This window comes from Oncorhynchus masou, chromosome 28 (genome assembly GCF_036934945.1).
Source record: "Oncorhynchus masou masou isolate Uvic2021 chromosome 28, UVic_Omas_1.1, whole genome shotgun sequence".
NCBI classification, from domain to species: domain Eukaryota; kingdom Metazoa; phylum Chordata; class Actinopteri; order Salmoniformes; family Salmonidae; genus Oncorhynchus; species Oncorhynchus masou.
Genome location: NC_088239.1, coordinates 84,252,629 through 84,272,130, shown reverse-complemented (window position 1 = coordinate 84,272,130; position 19,502 = coordinate 84,252,629). Strand labels below are relative to the sequence as shown.

Genomic DNA, 19,502 nt, shown 5'->3' with positions numbered 1-19,502 from the left:
TGTTCTGTTACTATTATGTTACTGGTCTGTTCTGTTCTGTTACTATTATGTTACTGTTCTGTTACTATTATGTTACTGTTCTGTTACTATTATGTTACTGGTCTGTTCTGTTCTGTTACTATTATGTTACTGTTCTGTTACTGTTCTGTTTCTGTTCTGTTCTGTTTAGGCTAGACTGCATCCTGTATCAGTTGTATCACTAAGGCTCAAGGATGGCCTCCGTCCCAAATGGCAGACCTTTTTGACCTAATCAAAAGTAGTGCACTATATAGGGAATAGGGTTCCATAGGGCTCTGGTCTAAAGTAGTGCACTATATAGGGAATAGAGAGTGTCATTTCAAACGCAGCCCTAGAAGTCTCACCCTCGCCAGAATGAATCCTGGTATTGTCTCCAAGGCCTCTGTTACATTTCACCTAAAGCAGACCTCCGCGGCTATAGACGATTGTTCAGCGGGTGTGAGTGTGTTAGAAGGGATGTCATGGGGATTGACACCTTGCTGTCATCCTATTCTGGGTAAAGACTAGCTCGAGAGTGAGAACGTGCTAACAAGTTAGGACGAATGGGTGCTAATGCTCTGCAGACAGCACACACACGTCTCTGAGACGAGCAGGGGTTAATGTGGAGGCAGTCAGTGTTCTGGTTTAAAAAGACAGTCCCGTTTGTTTCTGATCCCAGTTCTGTGTAAATTGTATCAAATGTCTTTCAACTAACTACATTAGAACGCAATTATGGCTTAATGGTTGTCTAAACACACTATCAACATTCATCTAACTTTTCAATATTTTTAAGATAATACCTATTTAATTTGTGAGATTTAATGGACTCAGTGCATACTATTTAGATTGAGGGTTTTTTCCACATTCAGCTCAGCAGCTTGAACCCCCCCCCCTCTCTCCTCCTCTCTCTAAATCTCTCTCTCCCTCCCTTCCCCCCCGCTCTCATTTCAATTCAATTTAAAGGCTTTATTGCCATGGGAAACATATGTTAACATTGCCAAAGCAAGTAGATAATATACAAAAGTGAAATAAACAAAAATGAACAGTAAAAACATTACACTCACAGAAGTTCCAAAAGAATAAAGAAATTACAAATGTCATATTATGTCTATATACAGTGTTGAAACGATGTGCAAATGTTTAAGGTACAAAAGGGGAAATAAATAAGCATAAATATAGGTTGTATTTACAATGGTGTTTGTTCTTCCCTGGTTGCCCTTTTCTTGTGGCAACAGGTCACAAATCTTGCTGCTGTGATGGCACACTGGAATTTGTCTCCACTTTTGTGGATTGGGGTGATCAGTCCTTGGTTCCAGATATTGGGGAAGATGCCAGAGCTAAGGATGATGTTAAAATGTTTTAGTATAACCAATTGGAATTTGTTGACTGTATATTTGATCATTTCATGAAAGATACCATCAACACCACAGGCCTTTTTGGGTTGGAGGGGTTTTATTTTGTCCTATAGCTGTAATATTTAGTCCTATAGTTGTACGTTCAATGTAATTGGAGAATCCAGTGGGTTCTGGTAATTTTTAATTGATTCTAAGATCTGTATTTGATCATGTATATGTTTTTGCTGTCGTTGTTATAGAGCCAAAACGATTGGAGAAGTGGTTTATCCATACATCTCCGTTTTGGATAGATAATTCTTTGTGTTGTTGTTTGTTTAGTGTTTTCCAATGTTCCCAGAAGTGGTTAGATTCTATGGATTCTTCAATTACATTGAGCTGATTTCTGACGTGCTGTTCCTTCTTTTTCCGTAGTGTATTTCTATATTGTTTTAGTGATTCACAATAGTGAAGGCATAGACTCTGTGTTTTTGGTTGGACAGGTTTCATAATTTCTTTCTTAGGTTTTTGCAGTCTTCATCAAACCATTTGTCTTGTTGTTAATTTTCTTTGGTTTTCTGTTTGAAATTTTTAGATTTGATGGAGGGAAGCTGAGAGGTCAAATATACTGTTTAGGTTTTCTACTGCCAAGGTCACACCTTCACTATTACAGTGGAACGTTTTGTCCAGGAAATCATCTAGAAGGAATGTAATTTGTTGCTGCCCAATTGTTTTTGGGTAGATTTCCACACTACTCTCCTTCCATCTATATCATTTCTTAATATTATTCAGTTCCTGTGGATTCGATGCCTCATGACTGAGCTAAGCTCTGTTCAGGTGGACTGTGATGTTGCTGTGATCTGATAGGGGTGTCAGTGGGCTGACTGTGGTCTGATAGGGGAGTCAGTGGGCTGACTGGTCTGATAGGGGAGTCAGTGGGCTGACTGTGATCTGATAGGGGAGTCAGTGGGCTGACTGTGGTCTGATAGGGGTGTCAGTGGGCTGACTGTGGTCTGATAGGGGTGTCAGTGGGCTGACTGTGGTCTGATAGGGGAGTCAGTGGGCTGACTGATCTGATAGGGGAGTCAGTGGGCTGACTGATCTGATAGGGGTGTCAGTGGGCTGACTGTGGTCTGATAGGGGTGTCAGTGGGCTGACTGATCTGATAGGGGTGTCAGTGGGCTGACTGGTCTGATAGGGGAGTCAGTGGGCTGACTGTGATCTGATAGGGGAGTCAGTGGGCTGACTGATCTGATAGGGGAGTCAGTGGGCTGACTGTGATCTGATAGGGGAGTCAGTGGGCTGACTGTGGTCTGATAGGGGAGTCAGTGGGCTGACTGTGATCTGATAGGGGTGTCAGTGGGCTGACTGTGGTCTGATAGGGGAGTCAGTGGGCTGACTGGTCTGATAGGGGAGTCAGTGGGCTGACTGTGATCTGATAGGGGAGTCAGTGGGCTGACTGGTCTGATAGGGGAGTCAGTGGGCTGACTGTGATCTGATAGGGGAGTCAGTGGGCTGACTGGTCTGATAGGGGAGTCAGTGGGCTGACTGTGATCTGATAGGGGAGTCAGTGGGCTGACTGATCTGATAGGGGTGTCAGTGGGCTAACTGTGATCTGATAGGGGAGTCAGTGGGCTGACTGGTCTGATAGGGGAGTCAGTGGGCTGACTGTGGTCTGATAGGGGAGTCAGTGGGCTGACTGTGATCTGATAGGGGAGTCAGTGGGCTGACTGGTCTGATAGGGGAGTCAGTGGGCTGACTGTGATCTGATAGGGGAGTCAGTGGGCTGACTGATCTGATAGGGGAGTCAGTGGGCTGACTGTGATCTGATAGGGGAGTCAGTGGGCTGACTGTGGTCTGATAGGGGAGTCAGTGGGCTGACTGTGATCTGATAGGGGTGTCAGTGGGCTGACTGTGGTCTGATAGGGGAGTCAGTGGGCTGACTGGTCTGATAGGGGAGTCAGTGGGCTGACTGATCTGATAGGGGTGTCAGTGGGCTGACTGTGATCTGATAGGGGTGTCAGTGGGCTGACTGTGATCTGATAGGGGAGTCAGTGGGCTGACTGTGGTCTGATAGGGGTGTCAGTGGGCTGACTGTGATATGATAGGGGTGTCAGTGGGCTGACTGATCTGATAGGGGAGTCAGTGGGCTGACTGATCTGATAGGGGTGTCAGTGGGCTGACTGTGATATGATAGGGGTGTCAGTGGGCTGACTGATCTGATAGGGGTGTCAGTGGGCTGACTGTGGTCTGATAGGGGAGTCAGTGGGCTGACTGTGGTCTGATAGGGGAGTCAGTGGGCTGACTGATCTGATAGGGGTGTCAGTAGGCTGACTGTGAACGCTCTGAGAGACTCTGGGTTGAGGTCAGTGATAAAGTAGTCTACAGTACTACTGCCAAGAGATGAGCTATATGTGTACCTACCATAAGAGTCCCCTCGAAGCCTACCATTGACTCTCTCTCTCTCACCCTCCCTCTCTCTCTTACCGTCCCTCACTCCCTCTCTCTCTCTCACCCTCCCTCTCTCTCTACCTCTCTCTCTCGCTCTCTCTCTCTATCTCACCCTCCCTCTCTCTCTCTCTCACCCTCCCTCTCTCTCTACCTCTCTCTCTCGCTCTCTCTCTCTCTCTTACCCTCCCTCACTCCCTCTCTGGGCTCTCTCTCTCTCTGATAGGGGAGTCTCTCTCCCTCTCTCTCTCTCCCTCTGGTCTGGGGAGTCTCTCTCTCTCTCTCTCACTCTCTCTCTCTGTCTCTCTCTCTTTCACCCTCTCTCTCTCTCTCTGGGCTGACTGTGGTCGATCACCCCCTCTCTCTCTCTCTCTCTCTCTCTCCCTCCCCCCTCTCTCTCTCTCTCTCTCACCCTCTCTCTCTCTCTCTCCCTCGCTCTCTATCTCCCTCTCAATTCAATTCAATTCAATTCAAGGGGCTTTATTGGCATGGGAAACATGTGTTAACATTGCCAAAGCAAGTAAGGTATATAATATATAAAGTGAAATAAACAATAAAAATTAACAGTAGACATCACACATACAGAAGTTTCAAAACAATAAAGACATTACAAATGTCATATTATATATATATATGTATATATACAGTGTTTTTACAATGTGCAAATGGTAAAGGACACAAGATAAAATAAATAAGCATAGATATGTGTTGTATTTACAATGGTGCGTGTTCTTCACTGGTTGCCCTTTTCTCGTGGCAACAGGTCACAAATCTTGCTGCTCTGATGGCACACTGTGGAATTTCACCCAGTAGATATGGGAGTTTTCAAAATTGGATTTGTTTTCGAATTCGTTTGTGGATCTGTGTAATCTGAGGGAAATATGTCTCTCTAATATGGTCATACATTGGGCAGGAGGTTAGGAAGTGCAGCTCAGTTTCCACCTCATTTTGTGGGCAGTGAGCACATAGCCTGTCTTCTCTTGAGAGCCATGTCTGCCTACGTCGGCCTTTCTCAATAGCAAGGCTATGCTCGCTGAGTCTGTACATAGTCAAAGCTTTCCTTAATTTTGGGTCAGTCACAGTGGTCAGGTATTCTGCCGCTGTGTACTCTCTGTGTAGGGCCAAATAGCATTCTAGTTTGCTCTGTTTTTTTGTTAATTCTTTCCAGTGTGTCAAGTAATTATCTTTTTGTTTTCTCATGATTTGGTTGGGTCTAATTGTGCTGCTGTCATGGGGCTCTGTAGGGTGTGTTTGTGAACAGAGCCCCAGGACCAGCTTGCTCAGTGGGGACTCTTCTCCAGGTTCATCTCTCTGTAGGTGATGGCTTTGTTGTGGAAGGTTTGGGAATCGCTTCCTTTTAGGTGGTTATAGAATTTAACTGCTCTTTTCTGGATTTTGATAATTAGTGGGTATCGGCCTAATTCTGCTCTGCATGCATTATTTGGTGTTCTACGTTGTACACTGAGGATATTTTTGCAGAATTCTGCGTGCAGAGTCTCAATTTGGTGTTTGTCCCATTTTGTGAAGTCTTGGTTGGTGAGCGGACCCCAGACCTCACAACCATAAAGGGCAATGGGCTCTATGACTGATTCAATTATTTTTAGCCAAATCCTAATTGGTATGTTGAAATTTATGTTCCTTTTGATGGCATAGAATGCCCTTCTTGCCTTGTCTCTCAGATCGTTCACAGCTTTGTGGAAGTTACCTGTGGCGCTGATGTTTAGGCCAAGGTATGTATAGTTTTTTGTGTGCTCTAGGGCAACAGTGTCTAGATGGAATTTGTATTTGTGGTCCTGGTGACTGGACCTTTTTTGGAACACCATTATTTTGGTCTTACTGAGATTTACTGTCAGGGCCCAGGTCTGACAGAATCTGTGCATAAGATCTAGGTGCTGCTGTAGGCCCTCCTTGGTTGGTGACAGAAGCACCAGATCATCAGCAAACAGCAGACATTTGACTTCAGATTCTAGTAGGGTGAGGCCCGGTGCTGCAGACTTTTCTAGTGTGGGCGCCAGTTCGTTGATATATATGTTGAAGAGGGTGGGGCTTAAGCTGCATCCCTGTCTAATACGACCCTGTGTGAAGAAATGTGTGTGTTTTTTGCCAATTTTAACCGCACACTTGTGGTTTGTGTACATGGATTTTATGATGTCGTATGTTTTACCCCCAACACCACTTTCCAACAGTTTGTATAGCAGACCCTCATGCCAAATTGAGTCGAAGGCTTTTTTGAAATCAACAAAGCATGAGAAGGCTTTGCCTTTGTTTTGGTTTGTTTGGTTGTCAATTAGGGTGTGCAGGGTGAATACATGGTCTGTTGTACGGTAATTTGGTAAAAAGCCAATTTGACATTTGCTCAGTACATTGTTTTCATTGAGGAAGTGTACGAGTCTGCTGTTAATGATAATGCAGAGGATTTTCCCAAGGTTACTGTTGACGCATATTCCACGGTAGTTATTGGGGTCAAATTTGTCTCCATTTTTGTGGATTGGGGTGATCAGTCCTTGGTTCCAAATATTGGGGAAGATGCCAGAGCTAAGGATGATGTTAAAGAGTTTTAGTATAGCCAATTGGAATTTGTTGTCTGTATATTTGATCATTTCATTGAGGATACCATCAACACCACACCACACCTCTCTCTCTCTCTCCCACTCTCCTTCTCTCTACACAGTGCTGCCCTCGACCCTCAGGACTGAGACTAAGACTGGGGGTTCAGGACTGAGACTGGGGGTTCAGGACTGAGACTGTGGGTTCAGGACTGAGACTGGGGTTCAGGACTGAGACTGGGGGTTCAGGACTGAGACTGGGGGTTCAGGACTGAGACTGGGGGCTCAGGACTGAGACTGGGGGTTCAGGACTGAGACTGGGGGTTCAGGACTGAGACTGTGGGTTCAGGACTGAGACTGTGGGTTCAGGACTGAGACTGTGGGTTCAGGACTGAGACTGGGGGTTCAGGACTGAGAGTGGGGCTCAGGACTGAGAGTGGGGCTCAGGCTAACCTTTCTATATACTTTAACTGACCAGATTTTGGAAATGAAAATCAGAGATTTATTTTCACTGTGAAAAATGTCAATTTAAATTATGGAAATATATTTAACTATACAATTTCCCTATAGCCCTTTCAAATACTTGTATTAATTAACACATATTTCGTCATCTTAGCAGATTTCGTCATCTTAGCCTATCTAGTAATGTTTGGTAAACTATATGTTGTGTTATGCAACACTTTCTGGAAATCGAGGATAGTCCCTGGAAATTGGGGATAGTCCCTGGAAATCAGGGATAGCCCCTGGAAATCGGGGATAGTCCCTGGAAATCGGGGATAGTCCCTGGAAATTGGGGATAGTCCCTGGAAATTGGGGATAGTCCCTGGAAATTGGGGATAGTCCCTGGAAATTGGGGATAGTCCCTGGAAATCAGGGATAGTCCCTGGAAATCGGGGATAGTCCCTGGAAATTGGGGATAGTCCCTGGAAATCAGGGATAGTCCCTGGAAATTGGGGATAGTCCCTGGAAATCAGGGATAGTCCCTGGAAATTGGGGATAGTCCCTGGAAATCGGGGATAGTCCCTGGAAATCGGGGATAGTCCCTGGAAATTGGGGATAGTCCCTGGAAATCAGGGATAGTCCCTGGAAATCGGGGATAGTCCCTGGAAATCGGGGATAGTCCCTGGAAATCAGGGACGTCTGGTCACCCTAATAATAGGACACTTCCAAAGGCCATCACCTGGTCCAGAAACAGGGAATGAAGCAGAAGAGCAAGGATTGTACCGATACAGATGATGTCCTCCTCCTCCGATTCATGACAAATATCAGCATCAGTACAGCTACTTGGCCTAAACAAGGCTCGGTGAAATAGTAACATCCCCTTAGTCACATGATTGCCATGGCAGCAATTTCGATGGAAGGCAATCATATGCGACCGGTTTCAAGAAGATACACGTATGTTGTGATTCACTACTTCACAGGAGAGGCATTTCAACGTTTTTGGGCTGAACAGCCTTCTGGAACATGTGACCTTTCATGTGCCTTAATAACAAACTTAGCCGTGATTGGCTGAGATAATGGATGGGCTGGACATGTGCCTCAATAACAAACTTTAATGCCATCTGTAAATACGAGAAAAAAAAATAATAATAATTATGAGCCTAGTTGGTTTAGCCAGAGAAAAATACAGGAACCTTCCTGCTAGCCGTGATTGGCTGAGATAATGGATGGGCTGGACATGCTGTGAGATGATGACAGAGTTTTAAAATCAATGGAATGCCCGGTGGAAGCAGAGAGATTATTGCCAAATGAGCAGAGAGTCGAAAAGAGAACACAGAAGGCTGTTGTATAAACACCTGTCTCTGGATTACATCTTCAAACGAAGGGCAACCACGGCAACCGTGACAGGGAGGGAGAAGCATCCATCCATGTCGACGGGTAAGGGAGTCTAGATACATTTTCAGATATATGTTTTTATAATTTTGTTACAAAGTCATTTTCATTGTAAGTTCAAGCGTACCGTTAGCTAGCTAGCTAATGTTACATGTATGATCTGTGTAGTAATATTATTTGTATCTCAGGAAGCCATTTGCATTGCTAGTTATAGCCTAGTGTTAGCTAGCTAGCTAACATTGAACCTAGTTGCTTAGCTTTAGCTATCTGCAGATTCATGCATGGCCCATGTTAGTATGAGATGAGATTATGATTAATTGTTTAGCTAGCTAGCTAGCTACATATCTAAACAAAAGGCTCCACTATGCCAGTAACCATTTCACTGTACCGTTTACACCTTCTGTATCCTGTGCTTCTGACAAATAAACTTTGATTTTATTTGATATAGTTTGTGTTAATGTTAATGTTAATGTGAAGAACAACATGACCGGCACCAAAGTCAGATTAGGATATAGGCCAAGGACGAGATAAAGTGTATTTTTACTACAACTTTATGCCACTACTTTTAGTAGCACTTTTTAGTCTTGAAATCTTTGGTTGTTTACTACACTACTCCCTCTGTTTAGCACATGGCCTCACATGTGATTCCTTAAAGAGATGAGTGGGGCAGGAGGCTTTAGAGGGTGTGAACGATGCTGAATGGGCAGGGCTAAAGGCTTAAGAGGGTGTGAACGATGCTGAATGGGCGGGGCTAAGGGCTTAAGAGGGTGTGAACGATGCTGAATGGGCGGGGCAAAATGCTTAAGAGGGTGTGAACGATGCTGAATGGGCGGAGACAAAGAAGAGCTCTCCAGTAGGTACCAAAACATTCAAGGGCCATTTTGTGGTTACAGAGTTTATCAACTTTCAGTTCAGAATGACTTTCCCCATTGTTCCTCCACTGCTGTGTATGATATACCATGTTTTAGCTCGGAGTCTCTACTTTTATCCTATGCAAAAAAAATAATAATAATAATAATAATAATTCAAATGTTGTTACATAAGACCGAATCAAGGGGGTGGGTCAGCAGGATCAAACTATAACCATGTGAAGAGGAAGCAGAGTGAGGGCATCCTGTCTTCTGAACACAATGAGAGGGTGGGGAATGAGAGGGTGAAGGAGGGGGATGACAGTGTGTGTGTGTGTGTGTGTGTGTGTGTGTGTGTGTGTGTGTGTGTGTGTGTGTGTGTGTGTGTGTGTGTGTGTGTGTGTGTGTGTGTGTGTGTGTGTGTGTGTGTGTGTGTGTGTGTGTCTATGTGTGTGTGTCTATGTGTGTGTGTGTCTATGTGTGTTAGAGAGAGAGAGAGAGAGAGAGAGTCAGACACAGACAGAGAGAGAGAGAGAGAGAGAGAGAGAGAGAGAGAGAGAGAAAGAGAGAGACAGAGAGAGAGTCAGACACAGACAGAGAGAGAGAGAGAGAGAGAGAGAGAGAGAGAGAGAGAGAGAGAGAGAGAAAGAGAGAGACAGAGAGAGAGTGAGAGACAAGAGAGAGAGGTGTCTCTCCTGTCTCTAATAGCCTTCCGAACACAGTGACAGATGAGAGGATCGTGAACAAATTAGGAGAGAAGGGGAATGGAAGACCAAGGAGGGAGCAGCACATGACAGGCTGAATGTGTCATATAATGCATTAGAGTACATTCATAATTACCCCAGGGTTCTACAGACACATACAGTACGAGCTTATTAGCACACTAACTAAGCTATACGGGGAGAGTTCTGATCACTAATATTAGCCTCAGTCTATCAGACACTAGTAAGTACTGTATTGTAGGCTGCACCAAGCAGCTGGTTATTACTGTAAGTCTGTCAGCTGGTTATTACTGTAAGTCTGTCCAGCTGGTTATTACTGTAAGTCTGTCAGCTGGTTATTACTGTAAGTCTGTCAGCTGGTTATTACTGTACGTCTGTCAGCTGGTTATTACTGTAAGTCTGTCAGCTGGTTATTACTGTAAGTCTGTCAGCTGGTTATTACTGTAAGTCTGTCAGCTGGTTATTACTGTAAGTCTGTCAGCTGGCAGCTGGTTATTACTGTAAGTCTGTCAGCTGGTTATTACTGTAAGTCTGTCAGCTGGCAGCTGGTTATTACTGTAAGTCTGTCAGCTGGTTATTACTGTAAGTCTGTCAGCTGGCAGCTGGTTATTACTGTAAGTCTGTCAGCTGGCAGCTGGTTATTACTGTAAGTCTGTCAGCTGGCAGCTGGTTATTACTGTAAGTCTGTCAGCTGGTTATTACTGTAAGTCTGTCAGCTGGTTATTACTGTAAGTCTGTCAGCTGGTTATTACTGTAAGTCTGTCAGCTGGTTATTACTGTAAGTCTGTCAGCTGGTTATTACTGTAAGTCTGTCAGCTGGTTATTACTGTAAGTCTGTCAGCTGGTTATTACTGTAAGTCTGTCAGCTGGTTATTACTGTAAGTCTGTCAGCTGGTTATTACTGTAAGTCTGTCAGCTGGTTATTACTGTAAGTCTGTCATGTACAGGAGAATAACTTCAGATCTGGTTCTTCTGTTCATAAAACCTTTTTTTTTTTTAAGTGTGTAGTCTTTGTTTCCCTGAAGGAGAAGAAATTGAATCAGCCTCCCCTTGTATAATGGCATGGTCTAGAGAAAAGAAAGCAAAGAACCTGGCTAACTGTTGGGTACTGATGTAGAGACCTGTCTGTCTAGCTAACTGTTGGGTACTGATGTAGAGACCTGTCTCTCTAGCTAACTGGTGGGTACTGATGTAGAGTTCTGTCTCTCTAGCTAACTGGTGGGTACTGATGTAGAGACCTGTCTGTCTTGCTAACTGTTGGGTACTGATGTAGAGTTCTGTCTGTCTAGCTAACTGGTGGGTACTGATGTAGAGACCTGTCTGTCTTGCTAACTGTTGGGTACTGATGTAGAGACCTGTCTGTCTTGCTAACTGTTGGGTACTGATGTAGAGACCTGTCTGTCTTGCTAACTGTTGGGTACTGATGTAGAGACCTGTCTGTCTTGCTAACTGTTGGGTACTGATGTAGAGACCTGTCTGTCTTGCTAACTGGTGGGTACTGATGTAGAGACCTGTCTGTCTAGCTAACTGTTGGGTACTGATGTAGAGTTCTGTCTGTCTAGCTAACTGTTGGGTACTGATGTAGAGTTCTGTCTGTCTAGCTAACTGTTGGGTACTGATGTAGAGTTCTGTCTGTCTAGCTAACTGTTGGGTACTGATGTAGAGACCTGTCTGTCTAGCTAACTGTTGGGTACTGATGTAGAGACCTGTCTGTCTTGCTAACTGTTGGGTACTGATGTAGAGAACTGTCTGTCTAGCTAGCTGGTGGGTACTGATGTAGAGACCTGTCTGTCTAGCTAGCTGGTGGGTACTGATGTAGAGAACTGTCTGTCTAGCTAGCTGGTGGGTACTGATGTAGAGTGTTTTGTTGTCTTCAAGAGATGTTGTTCCCTTCCCCTCTTTCTTCCTTCTCTTTTCTACCTAACTAAGGCTGTGTTCTCTTCTCTACCTAACTAAGGACCCTGGGAGCTGAAGGAGCCTGTGTTCTCTTCTCCACCTAACTAAGGCTGTGTTCTCTTCTCTCCCTAACTAAGGCTGTGTTCTCTTCTCTACCTAACTAAGGCTGTGTTCTCTTCTCTACCTAACTAAGGACCCTGGGGAGCTGAAGGAGGCTGTGTTCTCTTCTCTACCTAACTAAGGCTGTGTTCTCTTCTCTACCTAACTAAGGCTGTGTTCTCTTCTCCACCTAACTAAGGCTGTGTTCTCTTCTCCACCTAACTAAGGGAGTGTTCTCTTCTCCACCTAACTAAGGGTGTGTTCTCTTCTCCACCTAAGTACGGACCCTGGGCAGCTGAAGGAGGCTGTGTTCTCTTCTCCACCAAACTAAGGACCCTGGGCAGCTGAAGGAGGCGGTGTTCTCTTCTCCACCTAACTAAGGACCCTGGGCAGCTGAAGGAGGCTGTGTTCTCTTCTCCACCTAACTAAGGGTTCTCTTCTCCACCTACCTAAGGACCCTGGGCAGCTGAAGGAGGCTGTGTTCTCTTCTCTACCTAACTAAGGCTGTGTTCTCTTCTCTACCTAACTAAGGCTGTGTTCTCTTCTCCACCTAACTAAGGCTGTGTTCTCTTCTCTACCTAACTAAGGCTGTGTTCTCTTCTCTACCTAACTAAGGCTGTGTTCTCTTCTCTACCTAACTAAGGCTGTGTTCTCTTCTCCACCTAACTAAGGCTGTGTTCTCTTCTCTACCTAACTAAGGCTGTGTTCTCTTCTCTACCTAACTAAGGCTGTGTTCTCTTCTCTACCTAACTAAGGCTGTGTTCTCTTCTCCACCTAACTAAGGCTGTGTTCTCTTCTCTACCTAACTAAGGCTGTGTTCTCTTCTCCACCTAACTAAGGCTGTGTTCTCTTCTCCACCTAACTAAGGCTGTGTTCTCTTCTCTACCTAACTAAGGACCCTGGGAGCTTAAGGAGGCTGTGTGGTGGGCAATGAAACAACATTTTCATCTATTCTACACTGCCTTCTTTTCTCTTCTTCTTTTAAGAGAGAGAATATCAAAACACCACAGAGAGAGAATATCAAAACACCACAGAGAGAACACCACAGAGAGACTATCAAAACACCACAGAGAGAATATCAAAACACCACAGAGAGAATATCAAAACACCACAGAGAGAGAATATCAAAACACCACAGAGAGAATATCAAAACACCACAGAGAGAATATCAAAACAGCACAGAGAGTGAGACACCAATTGCCGAACAAACAGGTAAACATTTACATCATGCTAATTTGCAGCAGTTTACTATCATGAAAGCAATTTATATTGTTTAACAAAAGATCCTTAGTGAACTGCAAATGAGGCTTGGAATATTTAGTTAGTTTAAAGCAGCAACACAATTAATTTACACTTTTGATTTAAAAGTGCTAAAGAGCTTCCTCTTTATTTGTTAACAGAGAGAGTGACATCATTAGAGCTGTGAGAAGGAAGACAGGCTAGGGATTTACAGTAGCTATTGTTTATTACTGGGTAGATACAGTATAGTATATTCTAGAGGTTATTAATGGGTAGATACAGTATAGTATATTCTAGAGGTTATTAATGGGTCGATACAGTTTAGTATATTCTAGAGGTTATTACTGGGTCACAGACACACACAGACACACACACACACACACACACACACACACACACACACACACACACACAACACACACACACACACACACACACACACACACACAACACACACACACACACACACACACACACACACACAACACACACACTCACACACACACACACACACACACACACACACACACACACACACACACACACACACACACACACACACACACACACACCCCTCTCTCTCACACACCGCTTTCACAGCTTTGGTGGGACTATACATGAAGCTCTTGTGCCTCTACTCCTTGTCCAGACATGTTTAACAGGTTTTAAGGACAGACAGGAAGCCTGCTCATTAGCCGGTGTCTGGTGTTCAACTTTACTCAATATTTCACTTTAATTCTCTCAAAGTGATGATCAACCAATACAGAAGAAAAAACAGGGGAGGGGAATGGAGGGCGGGGAGGGAAATGGAGGGAGGGGAATGGAGGGAGGGGAATGGAAGAGGAGGGGAATGGAGGGAGGGGAATGGAAGGGGAGGGGAATGGAGGGCGGGGGAATGGAGGGGAGGCGGGGAGGAAATGGAGGGAGGGAATGGAGGGGAGGGGAATGGAGGGGAGGGAGGGGAATGGAGGAGGAGGGGAATAGAGGGGAGGGGAATGGAGGGGAGGGAGGGGAATAGGGGAGGGGAATGGAGGGGAGGGAGGGGAATGGAGGGGAGGGAGGGGAATAGGGGAGGGGAATGGAGGGGAGGGGAATGGAGGGGAGGGAGGGGAATGGAAGGGAGGGGAATGGAGGGGGAGGGAGGGGAATGGAGGGGGGGGAATGGAGGGAGGGGGAATGGAGGGAGGGCGGGGAGGAAATGGAGGGAGGGGGAATGGAGGAGGGCGGGGAGGGGAATGGAGGGAGGGGAATGGAGGGGAGGCGGGGAGGGAAATGGAGGGGAGGGGGAATGGAGGGGAGGGGAATGGAGGGAGGGGAATGGAGGGGAGGGCGGGGAGGGAAATGGAGGGGGAGGGGAATGGAGGGGAGGGCGGGGAGGGGAATGGAGGGAGGGGAATGGAGGGGAGGGCGGGGAGGGAAATGGAGGGGAGGGGAATGGAGGGGAGGGGAATGGAGGGGAGGGGAATGGAGGGGAGGGCGGGGAGGGAAATGGAGGGAGGGGAATGGAGGGGAGGGCGGGGAGGAAATGGAGGGGAGGGGAATGGAGGGAGGGGAATGGGAGGAAATGGAGGGGGAGGGGAATGGAGGGGGAGGGCGGGGAGGGAAATGGAGGGGAGGGGAATGGAGGGGAGGGGAATGGAGGGGGAGGGAGGGGAATGGAGGGGAGGGAGGGGAATAGAGGGGAGGGGAATGGAGGGAGGGGAATGGAGGGGAGGGAGGGGAATGGAAGGGAGGGGAATGGAGGGGAGGGAGGGGAATGGAGGGGAGGGGAATGGAGGGGAGGGCGGGGAGGGGGAAATGGAGGGAGGGGGAATGGAGGGGAGGGGCGGGGAGGGGAATGGAGGGAGGGGGGGCGTAATGGAGGGAATGGAGTAGAGGGAGGGAGGGAGGGAGGGAGGGGAGGGAGGGAGGGAGGGAGGGAGGGAAATGGAGGGGGGGGGGAATGGAGGGGAGGGCGGGGAGGGGAATGGAGGGAGGGGGCGTAATGGAGGAGAATGGAGTAGAGGAGGGAGGGAGGGAGGGAGGGAGGGAGGGAGGGAGGGAGGGAGGGAGGGAGGGAGGGAGGGAGGGAGGGAGGGAGGGAGGGAGGGAGGGAGGGAGGGAGGGAGGGAGGGAGGGAGGGAGGGAGGGAGGGAGGGATTGTCCCAGAGGCCTGTCAGGCTACAGTACATAACTCTAGGCTGGGAGGTTACACTGAACATACTCTGCTTCTCACATTACCCCTGGGCCTGTTGCTCCTCTCTCTCTTCTACCCCAATCATAGACCCCTGGGCCTGTTGCTCCTCTCTCTCTTCTACCCCAATCATAGACCCCTGGGCCTGTTGCTCCTCTCTCTCTTCTGCCCCAATCATAGACCCCTGGGCCTGTTGCTCCTCTCTCTCTTCTGCCCCAATCATAGACCCCTGGGCCTGTTGCTCCCTCTCTCTTCTACCCCAATCATAGACCCCTGGGCCTGTTGCTCCTCTCTCTCTTCTGCCCCAATCATAACCCCTGGGCCTGTTGCTCCTCTCTCTCTTCTCATAGACCCCTGGGCCTGTTGCTCCTCTCTCTCTTCTGCCCCAATCATAGACCCCTGGGCCTGTTGCTCCTCTCTCTTCTGCCCCAATCATAGACCCCTGGGCCTGTTGCTCCTCTCTCTCTTCTACCCCAATCATAGACCCCTGGGCCTGTTGCTCCTCTCTCTCTTCTACCCCAATCATAGACCCCTGGGCCTGTTGCTCCTCTCTCTCTTCTGCCCCAATCATAGACCCCTGGGCCTGTTGCTCCTCTCTCTCTTCTGCCCCAATCATAGACCCCTGGGCCTGTTGCTCCTCTCTCTCTTCTGCCCCAATCATAGACCCCTGGGCCTGTTGCTCCTCTCTCTCTTCTGCCCCAATCATAGACCCCTGGGCCTGTTGCTCCTCTCTCTCTTCTGCCCCAATCATAGACCCCTGGGCCTGTTGCTCCTCTCTCTCTTCTGCCCCAATCATAGACCCCTGGGCCTGTTGCTCCTCTCTCTCTTCTGCCCCAATCATAGACCCCTGGGCCTGTTGCTCCTCTCTCTCTTCTGCCCCAATCATAGACCCCTGGGCCTGTTGCTCCTCTCTCTTCTGCCCAAATCATAGACCCCTGGGCCTGTTGCTCCTCTCTCTCTTCTGCCCCAATCATAGACCCCTGGGCCTGTTGCTCCTCTCTCTCTTCTGCCCCAATCATAGACCCCTGGGCCTGTTGCTCCTCTCTCTCGTCTGCCCCAATCATAGACCCCTGGGCCTGTTGCTCCTCTCTCTCTTCTGCCCCAATCATAGACCCCTGGGCCTGTTGCTCCTCTCTCTCTTCTGCCCCAATCATAGACCCCTGGGCCTGCCCCAATTGACCCCTGGGCCTCTCTCTCTTCTGCCCTAATCATAGACCCCTGGGCCTGTTGCTCCTCTCTCTCTTCTGCTCCAATCATAGACCCCTGGGCCTGTTGCTCCTCTCTCTCGTCTGCCCCAATCATAGACCCCTGGGCCTGTTGCTCCTCTCTCTCGTCTGCCCAAATCATAGACCCAAGTCCCTGGAGAGAAGAGAAAAGGGAGCTCTCCCCCTTCACACACACACACACACACACACACACACACACACACACACACACACACACACACACACACACACACACACACACACACACACACACACACACAAACACACACTCAGAGCAGAGCAGCGTATGGAGCTCAGTCACTGATTAATGACCAGGCTTGTTTTATGATTCGATGCTGAACACCTGCAAAGTTCTGAGGGGCAAAAAGGGATCAGGGAAAAAAAGACAAGGCCGTTGCTCAGCCCAGGCCAGACAGGGCTTGTTGTTGCTCAGCCCAGGCCAGACAGGGCTTGTTGTTGCTCAGCCCAGGCCAGACAGGGCTTGTTGTTGCTCAGCCCAGGCCAGACAGGGCTTGTTGTTGCTCAGCCCAGGCCAGACAGGGCTTGTTGTTGCTCAGCCCAGGCCAGACAGGGCTTGTTGTTGCTCAGCCCAGGCCAGACAGGGCTTGTTGTTGCTCAGCCCAGGCCAGACAGGGCTTGTTGTTGCTCAGCCCAGGCCAGACAAGGCTTGTTGTTGCTCAGCCCAGGCCAGACAGGGCTTGTTGTTGCTCAGCCCAGGCCAGACAAGGCTTGTTGTTGCTCAGCCCAGGCCAGACAGGGCTTGTTGTTGCTCAGCCCAGGCCAGACAGGGCTTGTTGTTGCTCAGCCCAGGCCAGACAGGGCTTGTTGTTGCTCAGCCCAGGCCAGACAGGGCTTGTTGTTGCTCAGCCCAGGCCAGACAGGGCTTGTTGTTGCTCAGCCCAGGCCAGACAGGGCTTGTTGTTGCTCAGCCCAGGCCAGACAGGGCTTGTTGTTGCTCAGCCCAGGCCAGACAGCCCAGGCCAGACAGGGCTTGTTGTTGCTCAGCCCAGGCCAGACAGGGCTTGTTGTTGCTCAGCCCAGGCCAGACAGGGCTTGTTGTTTGCTCAGCCCAGGCCAGACAGGGCTTGTTGTTGCTCAGCCCAGGCCAGACAGGGCTTGTTGTTGCTCAGCCCAGGCCAGACAGGGCTTGTTGTTGCTCAGCCCAGGCCAGACAGGGCTTGTTGTTGCTCAGCCCAGGCCAGACAGGGCTTGTTGTTGCTCAGCCCAGGCCAGACAGGGCTTGTTGTTGCTCAGCCCAGGCCAGACGAGGCTTGTTGTTGCTCGGCCCAGGCCAGACAGGGCTTGTTGTTGCTCAGCCCAGGCCAGACAAGGCTTGTTGTTGCTCGGCCCAGGCCAGACAAGGCTTGTTGTTGCTCGGCCCAGGCCAGACAGGGCTTGTTGTTGCTCAGCCCAGGCCAGACAAGGCTTGTTGTTGCTCAGCCCAGGCCAGACAAGGCTTGTTGTTGCTCAGCCCAGGCCAGACAAGGCTTGTTGTTGCTCAGCCCAGGCCAGACAGGGCTTGTTGTTGCTCAGCCCAGGCCAGACAGGGCTTGTTGTTGCTCAGCCCAGGCCAGACAGGGCTTGTTGTTGCTCAGCCCAGGCCAGACAGGGCTTGTTGTTGCTCAGCCCAGGCCAGACAGGGCTTGTTGTTGCTCAGCCCAGGCCAGACAGGGCTTGTTGTTGCTCAGCCCAGGCCAGACAGGGCTTGTTGTTGCTCAGCCCAGGCCAGACAGGGCTTGTTGTTGCTCAGCCCAGGCCAGACAAGGCTTGTTGTTGCTCAGCCCAGGCCAGACAGGGCTTGTTGTTGCTCAGCCCAGGCCAGACAAGGGCTTGTTGTTGCTCAGCCCAGGCCAGACAGGGCTTGTTGTTGCTCAGCCCAGGCCAGACAGGGCTTGTTGTTGCTCAGCCCAGGCCAGACAGGGCTTGTTGTTGCTCAGCCCAGGCCAGACAGGGCTTGTTGTTGCTCAGCCCAGGCCAGACAGGGCTTGTTGTTGCTCAGCCCAGGCCAGACAGGGCTTGTTGTTGCTCAGCCCAGGCCAGACAGGGCTTGTTGTTGCTCAGCCCAGGCCAGACAGGGCTTGTTGTTGCTCAGCCCAGGCCAGACAGGGCTTGTTGTTGCTCAGCCCAGGCCAGACAGGGCTTGTTGTTGCTCAGCCCAGGCCAGACAGGGCTTGTTGTTGCTCAGCCCAGGCCAGACAGGGCTTGTTGTTGCTCAGCCCAGGCCAGACAGGGCTTGTTGTTGCTCAGCCCAGGCCAGACAGGGCTTGTTGTTGCTCAGCCCAGGCCAGACAGGGCTTGTTGTTGCTCAGCCCAGGCCAGACAGGGCTTGTTGTTGCTCAGCCCAGGCCAGACAGGGCTTGTTGTTGCTCAGCCCAGGCCAGACAGGGCTTGTTGTTGCTCAGCCCAGGCCAGACAGGGCTTGTTGTTGCTCAGCCCAGGCCAGACAGGGCTTGTTGTTGCTCAGCCCAGGCCAGACAGGGCTTGTTGTTGCTCAGCCCAGGCCAGACAGGGCTTGTTGTTGCTCAGCCCAGGCCAGACAGGGCTTGTTGTTGCTCAGCCCAGGCCAGACAGGGCTTGTTGTTGCTCAGCCCAGGCCAGACAGGGCTTGTTGTTGCTCAGCCCAGGCCAGACAGGGCTTGTTGTTGCTCAGCCCAGGCCAGACAGGGCTTGTTGTTGCTCAGCCCAGGCCAGACAGGGCTTGTTGTTGCTCAGCCCAGGCCAGACAGGGCTTGTTGTTGCTCAGCCCAGGCCAGACAGGGCTTGTTGTTGCTCAGCCCAGGCCAGACAGGGCTTGTTGTTGCTCAGCCCAGGCCAGACAGGGCTTGTTGTTGCTCAGCCCAGGCCAGACGAGGCTTGTTGTTGCTCGGCCCAGGCCAGACAGGGCTTGTTGTTGCTCAGCCCAGGCCAGACAAGGCTTGTTGTTGCTCGGCCCAGGCCAGACAAGGCTTGTTGTTGCTCGGCCCAGGCCAGACAGGGCTTGTTGTTGCTCAGCCCAGGCCAGACAAGGCTTGTTGTTGCTCGGCCCAGGCCAGACAGGGCTTGTTGTTGCTCAGCCCAGGCCAGACAGGGCTTGTTGTTGCTCAGCCCAGGCCAGACAGGGCTTGTTGTTGCTCAGCCCAGGCCAGACAGGGCTTGTTGTTGCTC

At 49.3% G+C, this 19,502-nt stretch overlaps 1 long non-coding RNA gene across 2 annotated transcripts in view; it reads right to left on the bottom strand.

Moving 5' to 3' along the window:
• Positions 1–19,502, bottom strand: part of LOC135518429 (uncharacterized) — a 95,836-nt gene that overhangs the window by 58,729 nt on the left and 17,605 nt on the right. The gene's annotated exons all lie outside the window — the stretch shown is intronic.